The sequence below is a fragment of the Rhinichthys klamathensis genome, unplaced genomic scaffold, assembly GCF_029890125.1.
Source record: "Rhinichthys klamathensis goyatoka isolate OS25496 unplaced genomic scaffold, OSU_Roscu_1.1 h1tg000313l_1, whole genome shotgun sequence".
In the NCBI taxonomy this organism is placed as follows: Eukaryota; Metazoa; Chordata; class Actinopteri; order Cypriniformes; family Leuciscidae; genus Rhinichthys; species Rhinichthys klamathensis.
The window spans coordinates 876,532-895,832 of NW_026606831.1; the positions used below are offsets into that span (position 1 = coordinate 876,532).

Below are 19,301 nucleotides of genomic sequence, written 5' to 3' on the forward strand. Positions count from 1 at the left end.
GTTACCACCTCTCCTCACCCCGTCCGTCAGACCACTTTTTTTTTTGTTGCACGGTGCGTCCTTGACGTGCTCTGGATGTTTGAGTGAATTGCCACTGGGACCTTCTTTGAGAGCACGAGCTCTCAGGTTTGAACCCTCAGAGAAAAGACTGAAAACCAAACGCTCCCATTTAGTTTGGAAGAATCTTGCTTCAGAGAGAATATGGTGCTGGTATACTTTCTAATCGCTAGGTGTCAGTACACTCGCTGGCAGTTACCTAGAGTGCAGTGGACTTGCTATTTGCTCCAAACAACTGCGCCTTTGAAGCAAGTTTACAATAACGAAAAGAGCGCGGCAAGTCCACAGCATTAAAGCATGTAAAGATGCTTTCCAGACAAGAAGCAGTGAGATGTTGTTCTTTTTCCTAGCATTATCGTCGGTTGATTATTATTAGCCGTCTAATAGGCTGCATTCCCACTAATGCGCAAGTATATTTTGACATAGCAGACGTTTGGACGGCCGTTCTTAATCGTCGAAGAATTGAATGCGATGCATGGGAGAATCTTTTTTTTTTCTTTCAGCCGATACGATTCATTTTGATGTGGGTTCCCACGCAACACGCACGCATCTCGGGCAAGAGCCGGGATGGCGGTACCTGACAGCCGTGCGTCTGTAAAATCTATCCAATACAATGACGAGCTCCATCTTTAAAAAACCAATTACGTTACGAGCTCCATTTTTGGCCGTCCAATGAAATGTCAAGGTCCATTTTTCATAGACCAATCACCGCACATAGTCCATTTTTGTCCATCTTTGAGTTTGAGCAGATTCCATCCAATCTCCGCTCATATTCTCTTTTTTGGCCGTCCAATGAAATGGCAATGTCCATTTTTCATACACCAATCACCGCACGTTGAGCATAAACGTCACCGCTGTTATTTATATTCCGCTCAGGTAACGTTATGTTATTTATAGTTATTGTATTTATTGTTAATGAACGTTTTCTGTATTTTAGGAATAGCAAGATTGCTCCGTAAAACGATCAGGTAAGTTAACGTTAACTGTAATTGTAAGTAATAGGGTATAATTGTCGCAGCTCAATTTGTAATGTAAATAGTTTTATTCGATTTTGTCTGACTTTGTGTAACTTCAGTCATCAAGCAAACCTTATTTTTTTTGTATAGGTAACGTTAGCTAACGTTACGTTAGCTATAGCTAACGTTATCATCGAGCTTGGCAATTGTACATTTTTGTCAGTAACGAAACTTATTTTGTTTTCTGACAGGATTAACTAGTAAAATAGCATATCTGATAGTGTTTGTTACTTTATAGGAAATGGATAAATCAATGTACAATAAATCTCATTGTACTAGTCTACTGTAACACTGGCATAAAATGTAACAAAATAAATTTGGATAATGTCTCTAACTGTTGGGTGTTTGTTTAACTTTTATACACTTGTGGTAAAAAATGACCAGTCATAAGTGAATGGATGAGAATACAATAAGTATATAAAATAAAATTCAGGCACATGTTCATCTTAACACATGGGCACAGTTGAAATAACACAATGTTTAATCTGAGTATTTGTTATAGTCAAAATAATCCATAACAGTTACATTATACGTTTTACTACAAAACAATTTGTATGAAGCCCAGGTCAATGAGGCATACAGGCCATAAATAGCAAATAGAAGTTCAAAATTTGTAATGTTTACAAAAACTCTATCACAAGATCTATCACAACATTAGGTGATGATATATACAGTATGCATTATTTTGGATTTATAAACTGCTATAATGTGGCGGTCATTTTGGACCAGGAAAAATGACCACGTAGTCAATTTTTGTCAATTTTTGAGCACAAACACCGCTTAAGTTATTTATATCCCGCTGTTATTTATATTCCGCTCAGGTATGTTATTTATAGTTATTTTATTTATTGTTAATGAAATGGCTTACGTTTTCTATTTTTTAGGAATAGTAAGATTGCCTCCGTAAAACATCTCTGTAATCCCTCATTTTGGGCCCTTGCCATGATGACTTAATGTAATTACACTATAACATGAATAAAACTGCGTATCTGTCATTACAGAAAATGTCCAAACAACAATCCAAAAGCCACAAGGCTATGGATGATACTGAGTGGGTCTCGCGCTTTAGGTCTTTTGCCTCCACTGGTGTCTGGCCATCAGATGCAGGTAACCGACCTGCTCCAAGGCAAAAGAAGTGGTACAGTCTGTATCAGAAGGTATGTAGAAAAAGTATCAAAAGGAATATATATATATATATATATATATATATATTAATTTTGAGTAGTAGACATATTATATTTTCAGTATGTACAGTATGAGCATAAAACAAGAACTTGTACAAATAAATATAAGTGGCATCTTTTGTTTTGTTTACAGATAGAGAAGTGCCCTCTGCAGCTGAGAGGACAGCTAACGCTTTTCTCCCAGCCACAGATGTGTTTGTGTGGATTTCATCCTCATAAGGTAGGCTAATTTGGGCTCTTTCAGTTTAACTACAGTTGATGCAGTGTGCACACAATATAAAGATGTGGTATTTCTTAACATTAATGTATTCTTGGACAATTTCTGTTGTTTCTATCTGGGTTGGTTTGGCAACAGGTCTGTTCCACAGCAGAGGAAATTGCTTAGTAGGTAAAAGAAGGTCATAAGGTTGAAACTAACTACATCACTAATAACTGAATAAAAAACCCACATCTAAATTTGTCACGTCATTTGCATGAAAGGGGTTCTTATACATTATTGTTTATACTATTAACATAGAATAGAACAGTAGTATTGTGCTTTCTTTAAATCACTGGTGATTTTGTCCATCATCTTTCTAAGTCTTTCATACTGTATTTCATACTGTATATATGCACTGTTTTATACATTTTTGTTATGCAGCAGCAAGTGCCTACAGCCTCATCTAGACCCACAAGCAGTGCAGACCAATCAACTAGTGGTCAATGTAGCTCCTTAATGGTAGGTAGATTTTATAGCTTTATGTGAGAGAGAATTCATAACGGAAATATTTTATATTCTTGTCATATTTCAGCTCCCAACCACTGCTCCAGTAGAACGTCCCACAGCTGACACTACACCCGCAAGTTTGGTGAAAAGGCCCAAGCTCACCCTTTCCTCGGTACATATGATGGCATGTGTTTTAAAATGGTTAACAGTTGTCATATTAATACTTCTCTCTTTAAAGTTTAATAAGTCCAGATTTGGTGGAAAGCATGTGGAGAGTGCAAAGCCAAATTTACATGTTGGACGGAAAGCTCATGTAAGTAATAAATAATTATTATTTCTTTGCTACAAAAAAAAATTCCAATGATACAATTTTTTTATACCTTGTATTTTAGACTCATTCAACCACTGCTACAAATGCAGCTGCCCGTGTGTGTGAGGCTCCAGTGCTAGCAGGTGGTCCTCCTCAAACCATCTCTCCACCACAGCCTCCAAGTGCAGAATCATTTTTTCTTGCTCCTCCATTACCGCCTCCAAAACAACGGCATCGGCCAGTGGAGGGGCAGAGTTTAGGAGTAAATGTGGTAAAACATTGCACTTGTTACTATGTTTGGTTAGTATTTTTTTGTCTTTATTTGACCTGTCCTTTTCTGTCTACAGAGCGCATTCCAGCCTGAGCACTCTGCTGCAGTTCCTCTCCTGTGGCCTAAAACCATGCCCCAGGAGGATCACCAATGGGTCTCCACAGGATTGTTCAGAGTTGGTGCTCGTGGGAATTTGGAGCTCCAGGATCATCTCCAGTTGTGGTATTTCCCTCCACAGCCATCCCTTATTTACCACCAGGCACCAACATCAGCCAGATTTTTTGCCCATCCCTTACTGCTGTGGATGCCGTATAGGCTGTGGAAAGTCAGGCTGCTGTGCGCGGACCAAGCCTGTAAAAGCCCTCTGACTAGTGGAGGTCTTCACAGACGGGTGCGTCAGGTCCTTGACATTGACCGCTTTTACAACCTGGTCACAGAGACTCTGATTTGCTCCAAGTGCCGCCGCAGCTACCTGTCTTGGAATAGGGAAATACTTGAGCAGCTGGACATGGCCCATCGTTCTGAGTTTAGGGTCATTCTTACCCGCCGGTATGTTACATTATTGTGTGATTTTTGTCAGTTGCTTATCCATGTATATTTAATTTATTTCTTATTACAGATATGCCTGTGACATCAGGGTGATACGCCTCCTACGGGAACGTGGTCTGGGGAATGGCCCTGTCCGACTGATTGGCCAATTGAAAGAGAACCACAGTGAAGAGTGGCTGAAAAGGGTTGCGCGGTATACCAGCGAGTGTGCTTCTTTTACCAGCAAAAGTTGCCTGATGCCACCAACATTTGAAGAGCCTCCCCAACCTGTGGCAATTCCCAGCTATAAGTGGCTTTCAGTGGTGTACAGCCAAGACATCCTGTTCAGGCTGGAGGATATCAAGGCTAGTATCACCTCCACTTATGGATCCATCTTAAAACTGGATTCCACCAGAAAGGTACATCTTTAATTATTATTGTACTGAGGTTATGCAAATTCTATTTATATTTAAATCTAAATAGAAATGGAACCTCAAATGAATGAACAACTTAAACAATAACATAAGATGGAATGTCAAATTGAGGGACAATTCAAAGATTAAAACAAGAAGAACATTGCAGAGATAACCACTAAATTTTTTTATGACATTACACGCATAAGCTCTATATTAATGCAATAGAACCACTGAAGGTGTTGCTACTATTGGTTTAATATATATGTTTGTTTTAGATCACTAAAAAGCTCTCAGGACCGGCAAAAGGCACTGCACAGTGGCTGACATCCGTTGGTAACGAGATGGGTCAAGTGCTCATCAGTGTCTTGACTGCTGGTGAGGGACCAGGTTTGGATCTTATGGCAGCTGGCTTGGTAGACAGGTATGTTACCTGTAATACATTTTCACTTACATGTAATTTAACTTGTCCTTAGTTTAGAATTTACTATTTACAATTTGCATTTGTAATTTACTGTTGTTTGATGATGAAATTCTTTAATTATTTTTGATAATTATTTCTCGCAGGTATAAAGCTGCAGGTGTAGACCCTCCTGTTGCTCTCTATGTGGACTGTGGCTGCTGCAAGGATGTGGGTGAGACCAAGCTGAAGGCCAGATTTGCTGGATGGCCTAACTTGATTGTTCGCCTCGACATCTGGCACTATATGCGACGCCTGGCTGTGGGATGCACCACTGATGCACACCAGCTCTATCCCACTTTCATGGCTCGCATATCAGCATGTATTTTTGAGTGGGATGCTGCTGATGTCAACAAGTTGAGAGAGGCAAAAAGAGCACAGCTAAAAGAGCAAGGCCTGATGGCTCTGACGGAGAAGCAGCTAGATCGGCACATAAAAAAAGAAGAGTTAGAGCTGCACTGCAGGAGGAGGACTCGTGGAGAAGACCAAACCATCCGGCTGTTGGATCAGCTCATCAGTGAGCTCATCAGTGACAAGGGTAAGGATGCCCTTGGTGTTCCTCTTCTGGACCCCATCAGAATGCAGCACATCTGGCGTGTTCAGAAGAGACATGTTAAGTGTATTCAGGACCCACCTGGTGTGGCGCTGTACACACAGACTGGCACCATCACCAAGGGAGGAGTGCAACTGCAGACACTGCGCTGTGCCAGAGGTTCTACATCTTTGGAGTCATTCCACTGTCACTTAAACCGGTTCATTCCAGGTACGTGCAACTCAATAATGTTTATGTTTAACAGAAATACTTGACCTTATTCCTTTTTGCCGTTTTTTTGTATTTACTTTAGGAAACAGTGCAAACTCGCTCAACTTCCAGATCTACCTACTAGATGGGCTACATCGCTGGAACCACAACAGGGCAGCAGCTGCTCTGGAGGCAGAGACCTCGGGCCTGCGCACATACTCGGGCGAGCTGGTTCACAGCGTGAATAAAGATTATGAGAAGGTTTTTGGCAGGAAGCTGATTCCTTCTTTTACACCACCCGCAAAGTACACAGGTATTCATATTTAATATTGTATGTTTATGCTCATAGTTCTTTCTCTGTTTCTATGTAGTTTTTTTTTTTTTTTTTTTTCAATATTGGTTTTGCATTTTCAGGTGAACTGATTGGAGTGCAGTACCTGTTGAGGCAGAACAATGAACCTCTACAGTGTATGGCGCCAGACTCCGAGGAGGCAAATACATTGCTGGAGCAGTTGGAAGAGCCAGTAGAGACTGATGAGGGCTTTGAAGAACTTGAACATATTGAGGTCACTCTTGCCGATTTACTTTTGGACACATCTGATATGATCTCAGTGCTACCTGCTTCTTGTGCTCCTGAGCTTTCTGGTCAGTCCGCTCCTCCTGTCCAGTCCACTCACCTGCTGGGGGTCCCATCTGCACCCGCTCCTCCTGTCCAGTCCACTCACCTGCTGGGGGTCCAACATGCATCTGCTCCTCCTGTCCAGTCCACTCACCTGCTGGGGGTCCAACATGCGTCTGCTCCTCCTGTCCAGTCCACTCACCTGCTGGGGGTCCAACATTCGTCTGCTCCTCCTGTCCAGTCCACTCACCTCCTGGGGGTCCAACATGCGTCTGCTCCTCCTGTCCAGTCCACTCACCTGCTGGGGGTCCAACATGCGTCTGCTCCTCCTGTCCAGTCCACTCACCTGCTGGGGGTCCAACATGCGTCTGCTCCTCCTGTCCAGTCCACTCACCTGCTGGGGGTCCAACATGCGTCTGCTCCTCCTGTCCAGTCCACTCACCTGCTGGGGGTCCCATCTGCACCCGCTCCTCCTGTCCAGTCCACTCACCTGCTGGGGGTCCCGTCTGCACCTGCTCCTCCTGTCCAGTCCACTCACCTGCTGGGGGTCCAACATGCGTCTGCTCCTCCTGTCCAGTCCGCTCACCTGCTGGGGGTCCAACATGTGTCTGCTCCTCCTGTCCAGTCCACTCACCTGATGGGGGTCCCGTCTGGGTTACCTGGACAATCTACATCTTCAGAGCAAGTTGTAAGAGAAATACCAGTATGCTTTATATTTATTGATGTTTGACCTTCTTGAAATACTTCAAATCTAATGTAATACTTCCTCCTAGGCCGTGGATGAACAGAGTTTGGCAGGAATGGATCGTGTTGATGAGCTTGCGGAATACTTGGTGGAGCTAAGAAATGAAAAAGGCCTCACTCTTACCAATCAGCAGGCCAGCACCATTGTGGGTCTTTGGCAGAACTTGGAGCAACACGATAAGGACCGGATTTCTTACGCTGCTCGACATCAGGAGAGACTGCTCACTGGTCGGTTTAGGTCTCCGAAAAAGAAGGCTGTATTTGCAGGAGTTGAAAGCACAAAAAGGTGTGTACTTGGTTCTACTGGTTCAGCTGCTCAGTGGCCAAACTGCAGCCGTCTTGTAGAAACAATATTTATCAGATTGTGCAACATTCATAATAGCCCCAAGAAAATTGGACACCAAACCCTTTCAAGATGGTCACTAATTCTAAATGATTATAAAAAGATTCGACAGCTCATTTTAATCAACGGCATTATTATGAAAGATACAACTCTGCAACTTGTTACTGTAAATCAGACCACGTTGATACAGTGGCATAACAAAAGATTCAAGGCACAAGAAGTTGCAATTCTGATGCAAGGGTTGGTACTGCCTGATGAACGCCCTGTTGCCAGTGAACCACTACTCCCAGTAAACACTAGGCCCACTCAAGTCACACCACACATGCATGAACACACTTACAACATGCCACCTGACACGGCTGGGTTGGCAAAAACCAAGCTAGTTTTCAAAGATAGAGCTGAGCTGAGAACCATACAGCCAAAACAACATACAGCTCAGCCAGGAGTTTTTTACATGCCACTAATAGTGCCACCAACCACTACAGCAAGTAGCATTCTGCTTCTGCCGCCACCCCAGACCACTGCACCCAGTAGAGTTTGCACACCACATTCTGAGAGCACAACTGGCCCTTGTCAAATGCAAGACACTCCACAAAAAGAAAAGCGTAAATACACTAGAACAGTCACATCCAACAGATGCACTAAATGTGGAGAGCCACGCACCACAGACACTGGCCATAGCCAGTTCAAAGGCAGAATTTACTGCCCAAACAGGGAGACCCTAACCAAAGAGCAGTGGCTTAGAATGATGAGAAAATAGTACATCATTGTATTTTATGTTGTGAAGATTTTGTTTTTATTATAGTAAAATATTTAGTTGTTTTGCAAAACTAATACCGAAATAATTGCACTATTTTTTATTTGATTTTTTTTTTTTTTTTTTTTTTTTTTTTTTTATTCAATTTGATTGTGATTCATTGTGCTGCCCACAACATATACACAAACTGTTGTATTTGTTCTAGGTTAATGGGTTGTATATAGTTCAGTTCTGTTTGTTTGTTTTCTTTTTACTTGTAAATAGTGATTTATTTTAAATACTATACCAAACGTGATTTGTTTGTACATATTTTGTTGAATGTTGTATATTTCTATGTATATTATAAAGTGTACATTATATGTTTTATATTTCGACGTGAAAAGAATAAAAAATATTTTTTAAATATTTTATTGATCTGTTTTATGTTTATTGTTTTGTTAATGGCTGATAGTGACAGTGATGTGATATAGCAGGCTTAGGTGGAGTGTCCGAAGTCAAATTACATAAAAGAAGAGATACATGCAGAATGCCCATACTGTTTATTTATTTTTTAAATCAAGGTTACAGTAATAGGTGGTAGTTTACTATTAATCATTATTAGATACTCCTGCAATATATCAGTACACTAAATGTTCTTCCATTCTACCATTTGATAATACTGGGTCATCAATGCAGAGTGTTTATAAAGTTAGATCATTGGGAAGTCCCTAAAAATGTGGTTCAGTACCTCCTTTTGATCAAAAGAAGAAAAAATTTAAATGCAATGTGTTAATAATTAAATAAATGGTTAATTGCCTGCAAGCTGAAATGCATCCCTTATATTGCACTAAATAAATCTTGAAATGAATAAAAAAAGACATTAGACCCAGCAAGAAAACTCATGTTCTTGCTGGGGATCGAACCCGGATCTCTGTGATTTTTCTCCTCCCCTCGCGCCCCTCCCCTCGCGCCCCTCCCCTCGCGCCCCTCCCCTCGCGCCCCTCCCCTCGCGCCCCTCCCCTCGCGCCCCTCCCCCTCAATTCTTCCCCATCTTATACAGACTATTGTTCCCCAGCTTTAGCGGAGTCGGTAGAGCATCAGACTTTTAATCTGAGGGTCCAGGGTTCAAGTCCCTGTTCGGGCGATCGAGCCTCTTTTTTTTGAGGAGGGCTACGTTTTGCTGTTGAGTTCGTGCACTGCACCTGCACTGGCCTCGGGCAGCGACGCTGCAAGGCACCAAGCGAAATGACAAGCCCGCTTCAGCCAGTTTGTAGTCATGGCCGAGTGGTTAAGGCGATGGACTAGAAATCCATTGGGGTATCCCCGCGCAGGTTCGAATCCTGCCGACTGCGTTTGACAGCATGCGCCTGCTTTAGGTTGAAACCTTGCTAAAACTTTAGGAAAAGAAAAAAAGTCACTGTGACAATATTACCCTTGAAAAGAGTTATGTTGGCAAGGAATAGTTTTGTCTGCAAGCTAAAGATGACAAGGGCCCTTTTGTACTCAGCCACACGTCGGGGAGACCGGTAGCTCGCCGTGATCGTATAGTGGTTAGTACTCTGCGTTGTGGCCGCAGCAACCCCGGTTCGAATCCGGGTCACGGCAAGTTGTTCTGGGTGCCTTTGAAATTGAGCTCCACGTTACCTCCTCACCCCGTCCGTCAGACCACTTTTTTTTTTTGTTGCACGGTGCGTCCTTGACGTGCTCTGGATGTTTGAGTGAATTGCCACTGGGACCTTCTTTGAGAGCACGAGCTCTCAGGTTTGAACCCTCAGAGAAAAGACTGAAAACCAAACGCTCCCATTTAGTTTGGAAGAATCTTGCTTCAGAGAGAATATGGTGCTGGTATACTTTCTAATCGCTAGGTGTCAGTACACTCGCTGGCAGTTACCTAGAGTGCAGTGGACTTGCTATTTGCTCCAAACAACTGCGCCTTTGAAGCAAGTTTACAATAACGAAAAGAGCGCGGCAAGTCCACAGCATTAAAGCATGTAAAGATGCTTTCCAGACAAGAAGCAGTGAGATGTTGTTCTTTTTCCTAGCATTATCGTCGGTTGATTATTATTAGCCGTCTAATAGGCTGCATTCCCACTAATGCGCAAGTATATTTTGACATAGCAGACGTTTGGACGGCCGTTCTTAATCGTCGAAGAATTGAATGCGATGCATGGGAGAATCTTTTTTTTTTCTTTCAGCCGATACGATTCATTTTGATGTGGGTTCCCACGCAACACGCATGCATCTCGGGCAAGAGCCCGGATAGCTCAGTCGGTAGAGCATCAGACTTTTAATCTGAGGGTCCAGGGTTCAAGTCCTTGTTCGGGCGATCGAGCCTCTTTTTTTTGAGGAGCGCAACGTTTTGCTGTTGAGTTCGTGCACTGCACCTGCACTGGCCTCGGGCAGCGACGCTGCAAGGCACAAAGCGAAATGACAAGCCCCTTTCAGCCAGCTTGTAGTCGTGGCCGAGTGGTTAAGGCGATGGACTAGAAATCCATTGGGGTATCCCCGCGCAGGTTCGAATCCTGCCGGCAATGTTTGACAGCATGCGCCTGCTTTAGGTTGAAACCTTGCTAAAACTTTAGGAAAAGAAAAAAAGTCACTGTGACAATATTACCCTTGAAAAGAGTTATGTTGGCAAGGAATAGTTTTGTCTGCAAGCTAAAGATGACAAGGGCCCTTTTGTACTCATCCACACGTCGGGGAGACCGGTAGCTCGCCGTGATCGTATAGTGGTTAGTACTCTGCGTTGTGGTCGCAGCAACCCCGGTTCGAATCCGGGTCACGGCAAGTTTTTCTGGGTGCCTTTGAAATTGAGCTCCACGTTACCACCTCTCCTCACCCCGTCTGTCAGACCACTTTTTTTTGTTGTTGCACGGTGCGTCCTTGACGTGCTCTGGATGTTTGAGTGAATTGCCACTGGGACCTTCTTTGAGAGCACGAGCTCTCAGGTTTGAACCCTCAGAGAAAAGACTGAAAACCAAACGCTCCCATTTAGTTTGGAAGAATCTTGCTTCAGAGAGAATATGGTGCTGGTATACTTTCTAATCGCTAGGTGTCAGTACACTCGCTGGCTGTTACCTAGAGTGCAGTGGACTTGCTATTTGCTACAAACAGCTGCGCCTTTGAAGCAAGTTTACAATAACGAAAAGAGCGCGGCAAGTCCACAGCATTAAAGCATGTAAAGATGCTTTCCAGACAAGAAGCAGTGAGATGTTGTTCTTTTTCCTAGCATTATCGTCGGTTGATTATTATTAGCCGTCTAATAGGCTGCATTCCCACTAATGCGCAAGTATATTTTGACATAGCAGACGTTTGGACGGCCGTTCTTAATCGTCGAAGAATTGAATGCGATGCATGGGAGAATCTTTTTTTTTTCTTTCAGCCGATACGATTCATTTTGATGTGGGTTCCCACGCAACACGCACACATCTCAGGCAAGAGCCTGGATAGCTCAGTCGGTAGAGCATCAGACTTTTAATCTGAGGGTCCAGGGTTCAAGTCCCTGTTCGGGCGATCGAGCCTCTTTTTTTTGAGGAGCGCAACGTTTTGCTGTTGAGTTCGTGCACTACACCTACACTGGCCTCGGGCAGCGACGCTGCAAGGCACCAAGTGAAATGACAAGCCCCCTTCAGCCAGCTTGTAGTCGTGGCCGAGTGGTTAAGGCGATGGACTAGAAATCCATTGGGGTATCCCCGCGCAGGTTCAAATCCTGCTGACTATGTTTGACAGCATGCGCCTGCTTAAGGTTTAAACCTTGCTAAAACTTTAGGAAAAGAAAAAAAGTCACTGTGACAATATTACCCTTGAAAAGAGTTATGTTGGCAAGGAACAGTTTTGTCTGCAAGCTAAAGATGACAAGGGCCCTTTTGTACTCAGCCACACGTCGGGGAGACCGGTAGCTCGCCGTGATCGTATAGTGGTTAGTACTCTGCGTTGTGGCCGCAGCAACCCTGGTTCGAATCCGGGTCACGGCAAGTTGTTCTGGGTGCCTTTGAAACTGAGCTCTACGTTACCACCTCTCCTCACCCCGTCCGTCAGACCACTTTTTTTTGTTGTTGCACGGTGCGTCCTTGACGTGCTCTGGATGTTTGAGTGAATTGCCACTGGGACCTTCTTTGAGAGCACGAGCTCTCAGGTTTGAACCCTCAGAGAAAAGACTGAAAACCAAACGCTCCCATTTAGTTTGGAAGAATCTTGCTTCAGAGAGAATATGGTGCTGGTATACTTTCTAATCGCTAGGTGTCAGTACACTCGCTGGCTGTTACCTAGAGTGCAGTGGACTTGCTATTTGCTCCAAACAACTGCGCCTTTGAAGCAAGTTTACAATAACGAAAAGAGCGCGGCAAGTCCACAGCATTAAAGCATGTAAAGATGCTTTCCAGACAAGAAGCAGTGAGATGTTGTTCTTTTTCCTAGCATTATCGTCGGTTGATTATTATTAGCCGTCTAATAGGCTGCATTCCCACTAATGCGCAAGTATATTTTGACATAGCAGACGTTTGGACGGCCGTTCTTAATCATCGAAGAATTGAATGCGATGCATGGGAGAATCTTTTTTTTTTCTTTCAGCCGATACGATTCATTTTGATGTGGGTTCCCACGCAACACGCACACATCTCGGGCAAGAGCCCGGCAGCCTATTAGACGGCTAATAATAATCAACCGACGATAATGCTAGGAAAAAGAACAACATCTCATTGCTTCTTGTCTGGAAAGCATCTTTACATGCTTTAATGCTGTGGACTTGCCGCGCTCTTTTCGTTATTGTAAACTTGCTTCAAAGGCGCAGTTGTTTGGAGCAAATAGCAAGTGTCAGCTAAAGATGACAAGGGCCCTTTTGTACTCAACCACACGTCGGGGAGACCGGTAGCTCGCTGTGATCGTATAGTGGTTAGTACTCTGCGTTGTGGCCGCAGCAACCCCGGTTCAAATCCGGGTCACGGCAAGTTTTTCTGGGTGCCTTTGAAATTGAGCTCCACGTTACCACCTCTCCTCACCCTGTCTGTCAGACCACTTTTTTTTGTTGTTGCACGGTGCGTCCTTGACGTGCTCTGGATGTTTGAGTGAATTGCCACTGGGACCTTCTTTGAGAGCACGAGCTCTCAGGTTTGAACCCTCAGAGAAAAGACTGAAAACCAAACGCTCCCATTTAGTTTGGAAGAATCTTGCTTCAGAGAGAATATGGTGCTGGTATACTTTCTAATCGCTAGGTGTCAGTACACTCGCTGGCTGTTACCTAGAGTGCAGTGGACTTGCTATTTGCTACAAACAGCTGCGCCTTTGAAGCAAGTTTACAATAACGAAAAGAGCGCGGCAAGTCCACAGCATTAAAGCATGTAAAGATGCTTTCCAGACAAGAAGCAGTGAGATGTTGTTCTTTTTCCTAGCATTATCGTCGGTTGATTATTATTAGCCGTCTAATAGGCTGCATTCCCACTAATGCGCAAGTATATTTTGACATAGCAGACGTTTGGACGGCCGTTCTTAATCGTCGAAGAATTGAATGCGATGCATGGGAGAATCTTTTTTTTTTCTTTCAGCCGATACGATTCATTTTGATGTGGGTTCCCACCAGAGATGGGGACTCGAGTTTGAGACTCGGACTCGAGTGCGACTTAAGTCCCACACACAGTGACTTCAGACTCGACTTGAGACTCGTCCTCGAAAGACTTCAGACTCGACTCGGACTCGAGCTGCGGGACTCGTGAACAATGTTTATTTTTAGGAAACGTCTGATGAGCTCGCTGTTATCCCCCTCCCTCCGTTACCTATAACCTGCCTACGTAACCACGTACTACGTGGCCTATTGCTGGCAGCGCGCGCGCGACCGCACATGAGAGGATAACAAACAAAAAGTTCGACTGCACCGGCCGCTGCTGTGCCATTCATCGTTAGCTTTGGGTTCAAAAACTTCAAACAAGACGCGCTCAAAAGAAGCGCTCAATGCAAAATATGCAGTATCACGATAAAAGATTCTGGCTCAACCACATCTAATTTTATCAGGCATCTGAAAACGTACCCTGATAGGTGAGTAAACATGTTTAGCTCAGCATTGACCATCTACCGTTAGCTTGCTTATTGCTTTAGCTACCTAACGTTACGAGAGGTTAACTCCGACTGTCTTCCTTATGAAATATGAATGAGCGTTTGTTTAATTGCCAAACTTGTGGTGGTCGATTAACGTAACGTTAATCATTTACGTGCCGCTGGCTGCCCGTTGTCTACAAACAGGTTTATTGTTGATCATGTAACGTTACTGTTTCATTTAGTTATAACGTTACACTGGTTTGAGAGTCTGGGATGTGTTGACTTACAGTATATAAGCTATGATTAGTTGCATAGGCAGTGCAGCCAGAAGAAGCCAGAAATGTTTTGTGGTCCATACCTAGTGTGTTGAGAGAAGAGAAGGTTAACCAGTCTGATCTCACCCTTTGGATTTTTTTATTTCTAAACATTTTGTTCTTAACAAGTTACATGCCATAAGTTGGTCAGTTGCTTCACATTTACACTAAAGATTTTGAGCATTTTAATGTTTTGGAAGTGCACTGTAGTGTTAAAAATTTCATTTGGATGCAATAGTTTATTTGCATTTAGCTACACTGATGTTTTGCACTAAATAGGAGTGTGTCAATTTTAGTGTTGCGAGTTATATCATTTTCTATATTTGGTCTTATGTCTTGGTATGTTCAAGCTACAAGGCAAAATAAAGAAATTAACTAAAAGTAAAGCATTCTTGGTGTTTTTGTCATGTTGCAATAGCCTGTTTACACTGATTATATACCAAAATTAAAGCTGATACTGTATGCTAATAGATAAAGGAGTCATAATAACATATGGTACCACTTTATTTTGATAGTCCACTTTATACATTCTACTAACTATAAGTAACTTTGCAGCTGCATGTCAACTAACTCTCATTAGAGTATTAGTAGGCTGTCTGCTTAATATTTGCTAATTATATATTATAATATCTTATTTTGTTGGTTCCCCAACAGATATTCTACTGACTATAAGTAACTTGGCAACTACAAGTCAACTTGTTCTCCGAACCCACATCATAACCTGACAGTCTACTACAGTACAGTCTACTAATACTCTAATGAGAGTTAGTTGACATGTAGTTGAAAATGTACATTAGTAGAATGTCTAAAGTGGACTATTGAAATAAAGTGTAACCTAACATATTACATGCTTTGAATTCCTTATATAAAGCTATGCAGTGTTCTAAGCAAAATGGATGGGTCGCTGTACGTGATGCAACACTTAGGCCTATAACCACAAGAGACTTGAGACTTGACTTGGACTCTAGCTCAGAGACTTGAGACTTGACTTGGACTCTAGCTCAAAGACTTGAGACTTGACTTGGACTCTAGCTCAGAGACTTGAGACTTGACTTGGACTCTAGCTCAGAGACTTGTGAGCATCTCTGGTTCCCACGCAACACGCACACATCTCGGGCTACGTTTTGCTGTTGAGTTCGTGCACTGCACCTGCACTGGCCTCGGGCAGCGACGCTGCAAGGCACCAAGCGAAATGACAAGCCCCCTTCAGCCAGCTTGTAGTCGTGGCCGAGTGGTTAAGGCGATGGACTAGAAATCCATTGGGGTATCCCCGCGCAGGTTCGAATCCTGCCGACTACGTTTGACAGCAACCTTGACCGCTTTAGGTGGAAACCTTGCTAAAACTTTATGAAAAGAAAAAAAGTCACTGTGACAATATTACCCTTGAAAAGAGTTATGTTGGCAAGGAATAGTTTTGTCTGCAAGCTAAAGATGACAAGGGCCCTTTTGTACTCAGCCACACGTCGGGGAGACCGGTAGCTCGCCGTGATCGTATAGTGGTTAGTTTATTTTTGACCTGCGCATGCGCGGGCGGTGTTTGTTTGTGTTTAGAGCTCCGTCGAATTGATTCATTAATCCTTGATTTTCTTCTTTACCACTCATTTATTAACAAGCACTTTCTATTTTTATATCGTGTGAACCTATCCTCGATACTATTCCCTATAAAAAAACAATCGGATTGCTTTGATATCGCTACTTAGATCCAACTTTGCGAATCTCGGCTACTAGCCTTTAGCCCGCTAGCATTTCACGCGTGGGCTCGCGCCTATTGACCGTCTGATTTTACACCCGTTTCACTGAAAGGATACAGGTTATATCCAGCATTCCAGTCCTAAATTAGTAGTGATATTGGTAGTATCACTGTTAATTTACTGTTCATCTGTTATAATGGCGAACATATCGGATGTGTGTCTAACGTTACCTCTGAGTGCAGGTGAGGATACATTCGAGCTGATCTCAGTACGATTGGAACTGGAATCGGTGGAGAAACAGATCCGTGGTCTGCTGGAGAGGCAAGCCGAGCTGCGGGATCGGCGATCAGCGCTTGAAACGTCACGCGCCGATGCTCACAAGTCAGTGGTTAGTAACTTTTTGACTCCGACTTCCTCTACTCCGTGCGTTTCTCTGCCCAGGAGGACGCGATCATCTCTGGCTTCATTCACTCCGGCACCTACACAACACCATGGACCCTGGGTGATCCCACAGCGGAAGACACGAGCCAGGACCAGAGCAAGAACCTCTCCGCCCCTCCCGGTCTTCGAGATCTCCACCCGGAACCGCTTCTCCCCTCTTCACGAGTCGGAACGCGACGACGCCGTGATCATCGGCACTTCCATGGTCCGTCATGTCCGCGCTACCTCAGGTAAGGGTAAGGTGCGCACTCACTGCTTTCCTGGTGCTCGTGTTCTTGATGTCGCCGCACAGGTTCCCGAGATTCTGAACGGTGACGAGCGCGTCGGAGCCGTTGTCCTCCATGCGGGAACGAACGACATCAGGCTGCGGCAGACGGAGGTTCTGAAGAAGGACTACAGGAGCCTGATCGAGGCGGTACGCAGCACAGCGCCTGAGGCAACGATCATCGTGTCTGGACCGCTTCCCACGTACCGACTAGGACAAGAAAGGTTCAGTAGACTATTTGCTCTAAATGAATGGTTAATGTCATGGTGTAATGAACAGAAACTGCTCTTTGTAAATAATTGGAATCTGTTCTGGGAGCGACCTAGGCTCTACCGTGCTGATGGCCTGCACCCCAGCAGAATCGGAGCGGCTGTGCTGTCGGACAACATCTCCAAGACGTTGCACACCATCTGACTAGTAAGTCAAAGTCCAATTCACAGTCTTTGCTGTCCCAACTTAATTGATATAAGTAGTGTAGAACATTATATAGAAACTGTGTCTATTCCTCGTGTAGTGAGGCCAAACAATAAATCTAGTGTAGGATCTAGGAAAAATCTTATTGTAATTAAACCAGAAAATCTAAATATCAGTGAACAAAAACAATTTCTAAAACTAGGTCTTCTAAACATTAGATCGCTCACACCTAAGGCGGTTATTGTAAATGAAATGGTCACAGATAATAGCTTCGATGTACTTTGCCTTACTGAAACCTGGCTTAAACCAAATGAGTATTTCGGTCTAAATGAGTCTACTCCGCCAGGATACTGTTATAAACATGAGCCCCGTCTGATCGGTCGTGGCGGCGGTGTTGCAACAATCTATAGAGATATTCTTAATGTTACTCAGAAAACAGGTCACAGGTTTAATTCGTTTGAAGTACTTGTGCTAAATGTTACGCTCTTAGATGTAAGAAAGAAATCCCTATTATCTCTAGCCTTGGCTACTGTATATAGACCTCCAGGGCCCTACACTGATTTCCTAAAAGAGTTTGCAGACTTTCTCTCAGATCTATTGGTCAATGTCGATAAAGCAATAATTGTTGGAGATTTTAACATACACGTAGATAACACAAATGATGCGTTAGGGACTGCGTTTACAGATTTATTAAATTCCTTTGGGGTCAAGCAAAACGTCAATGGTCCCACTCATCGTCTAAATCATACACTAGACTTAATTATATCATATGGAACCGATCCAACCGATATAGATATTATACCGCAAAGTGACGATCTCTGTCACAGTCTTCGTCTGCACCTGTCTGTCTTAGTCATCTTCACTACACTACCCAGAATCCTCCTTGTCTCCACACCTGTACTCACTCCCTCATTATCCACCTGTCCCTCGTCATCATCATCTGTGTCACCTGTCTTCACCTCGTTAGTGTTCATTTGTCTCTGTATTTAGTTTGCTTCTGTTCATTCAGTCTTTGTCGGTCGTCGTCTATGTATAGTGGTATTAGTATGAGTTTTGTTTGCCTGCCTGTACCTGTTTTGAGTTTGTTATCAGTAAATGTTTAAATTGGAGCCTTCTTGCCTCAGACTCTTCTTCAACCCGCACCACAACCCTGACAGAACGACCGACCAAACAAAAGATGGACTCGGCGGGTCATACCCTAACAGACTACCTCATCAGGATCCTGTTTGAGAGAGGTCTCCGCATCACCATCACCCCAGTGATGCCTCCAACCATCTTCGCCACGCAGTCCATTTTCACCCCGGATCCAGCAGAGCCCGCTGATCCTGCGCCAGAGCCCGCTGATCCTGCGCCAGAGCCCGCTGATCCTGCGCCAGAGCCCGCTGATCCTGCGCCAGAGCCCGCTGATCCTGCGCCAGAGCCCGCTGATCCTGCGCCAGAGCCCGCTGATCCTGCGCCAGAGCCCGCTGATCCTGCGCCAGAGCCCGCTGATCCTGCGCCAGAGCCCGCTGATCCTGCGCCAGAGCCCGCTGATCCTGCGCCAGAGACGATTCACGTCCAGCCTGCCCAGCCAGTGACGATTCACGTCCAGCCTGCCCAGCCTGAGATGATTCATGTCATGCCTGCCCAGCCTGAGACAGATCCGTCCTGCATCAAGCCTTCGCCGCTGGTCCCGTCCAGCCCAGAGCTTCCTTCGCCGCTGGTCCAGTCCAGCCCTGAGCTTCCTTCGCCGCTGGTCCCGTCCAGCCCTGAGCTTCCTTCGCCGCTGGTCCCGTCCAGCCCTGAGCTTCTTTCGCCGCTGGTCCCGTCCAGCCCTGAGCTTCCTTCGCCGCTGGTTCCGTCCAGCCCAGAGACCCCTTCGCCGCTGGTTCCGTCCAGTCCAGAGACCCCTTCGCCGCTGGTTCCGTCCAGCCCAGAGACCCCTTCGCCGCTGGTTCCGTCCAGCCCAGAGACCCCTTCACCGCTGGTTCCGTCCAGCCCAGAGACCCCTTCACCGCTGGTTCCGTCCAGCCCAGAGACC

At 44.5% G+C, this 19,301-nt stretch overlaps 5 non-coding genes across 5 annotated transcripts; all 5 read left to right on the plus strand.

Annotated features, from left to right (window-relative positions):
* Positions 1 to 9,662: 9,662 nt before the first annotated feature.
* trnah-gug (transfer RNA histidin (anticodon GUG)) lies at positions 9,663 to 9,734 on the plus strand. The gene has a single exon. It is a non-coding gene; the product is annotated as a tRNA-His (tRNA).
* Positions 9,735 to 10,844: 1,110 nt separating this feature from the next.
* Positions 10,845 to 10,916, plus strand: trnah-gug (transfer RNA histidin (anticodon GUG)). The gene has a single exon. It is a non-coding gene; the product is annotated as a tRNA-His (tRNA).
* Positions 10,917 to 11,569: 653 nt separating this feature from the next.
* trnak-uuu (transfer RNA lysine (anticodon UUU)) lies at positions 11,570 to 11,642 on the plus strand. The gene has a single exon. It is a non-coding gene; the product is annotated as a tRNA-Lys (tRNA).
* A 389-nt stretch (positions 11,643 to 12,031) lies between these two features.
* trnah-gug (transfer RNA histidin (anticodon GUG)) lies at positions 12,032 to 12,103 on the plus strand. The gene has a single exon. It is a non-coding gene; the product is annotated as a tRNA-His (tRNA).
* A 3,584-nt stretch (positions 12,104 to 15,687) lies between these two features.
* trnas-aga (transfer RNA serine (anticodon AGA)) lies at positions 15,688 to 15,769 on the plus strand. The gene has a single exon. It is a non-coding gene; the product is annotated as a tRNA-Ser (tRNA).
* Positions 15,770 to 19,301: the final 3,532 nt, after the last annotated feature.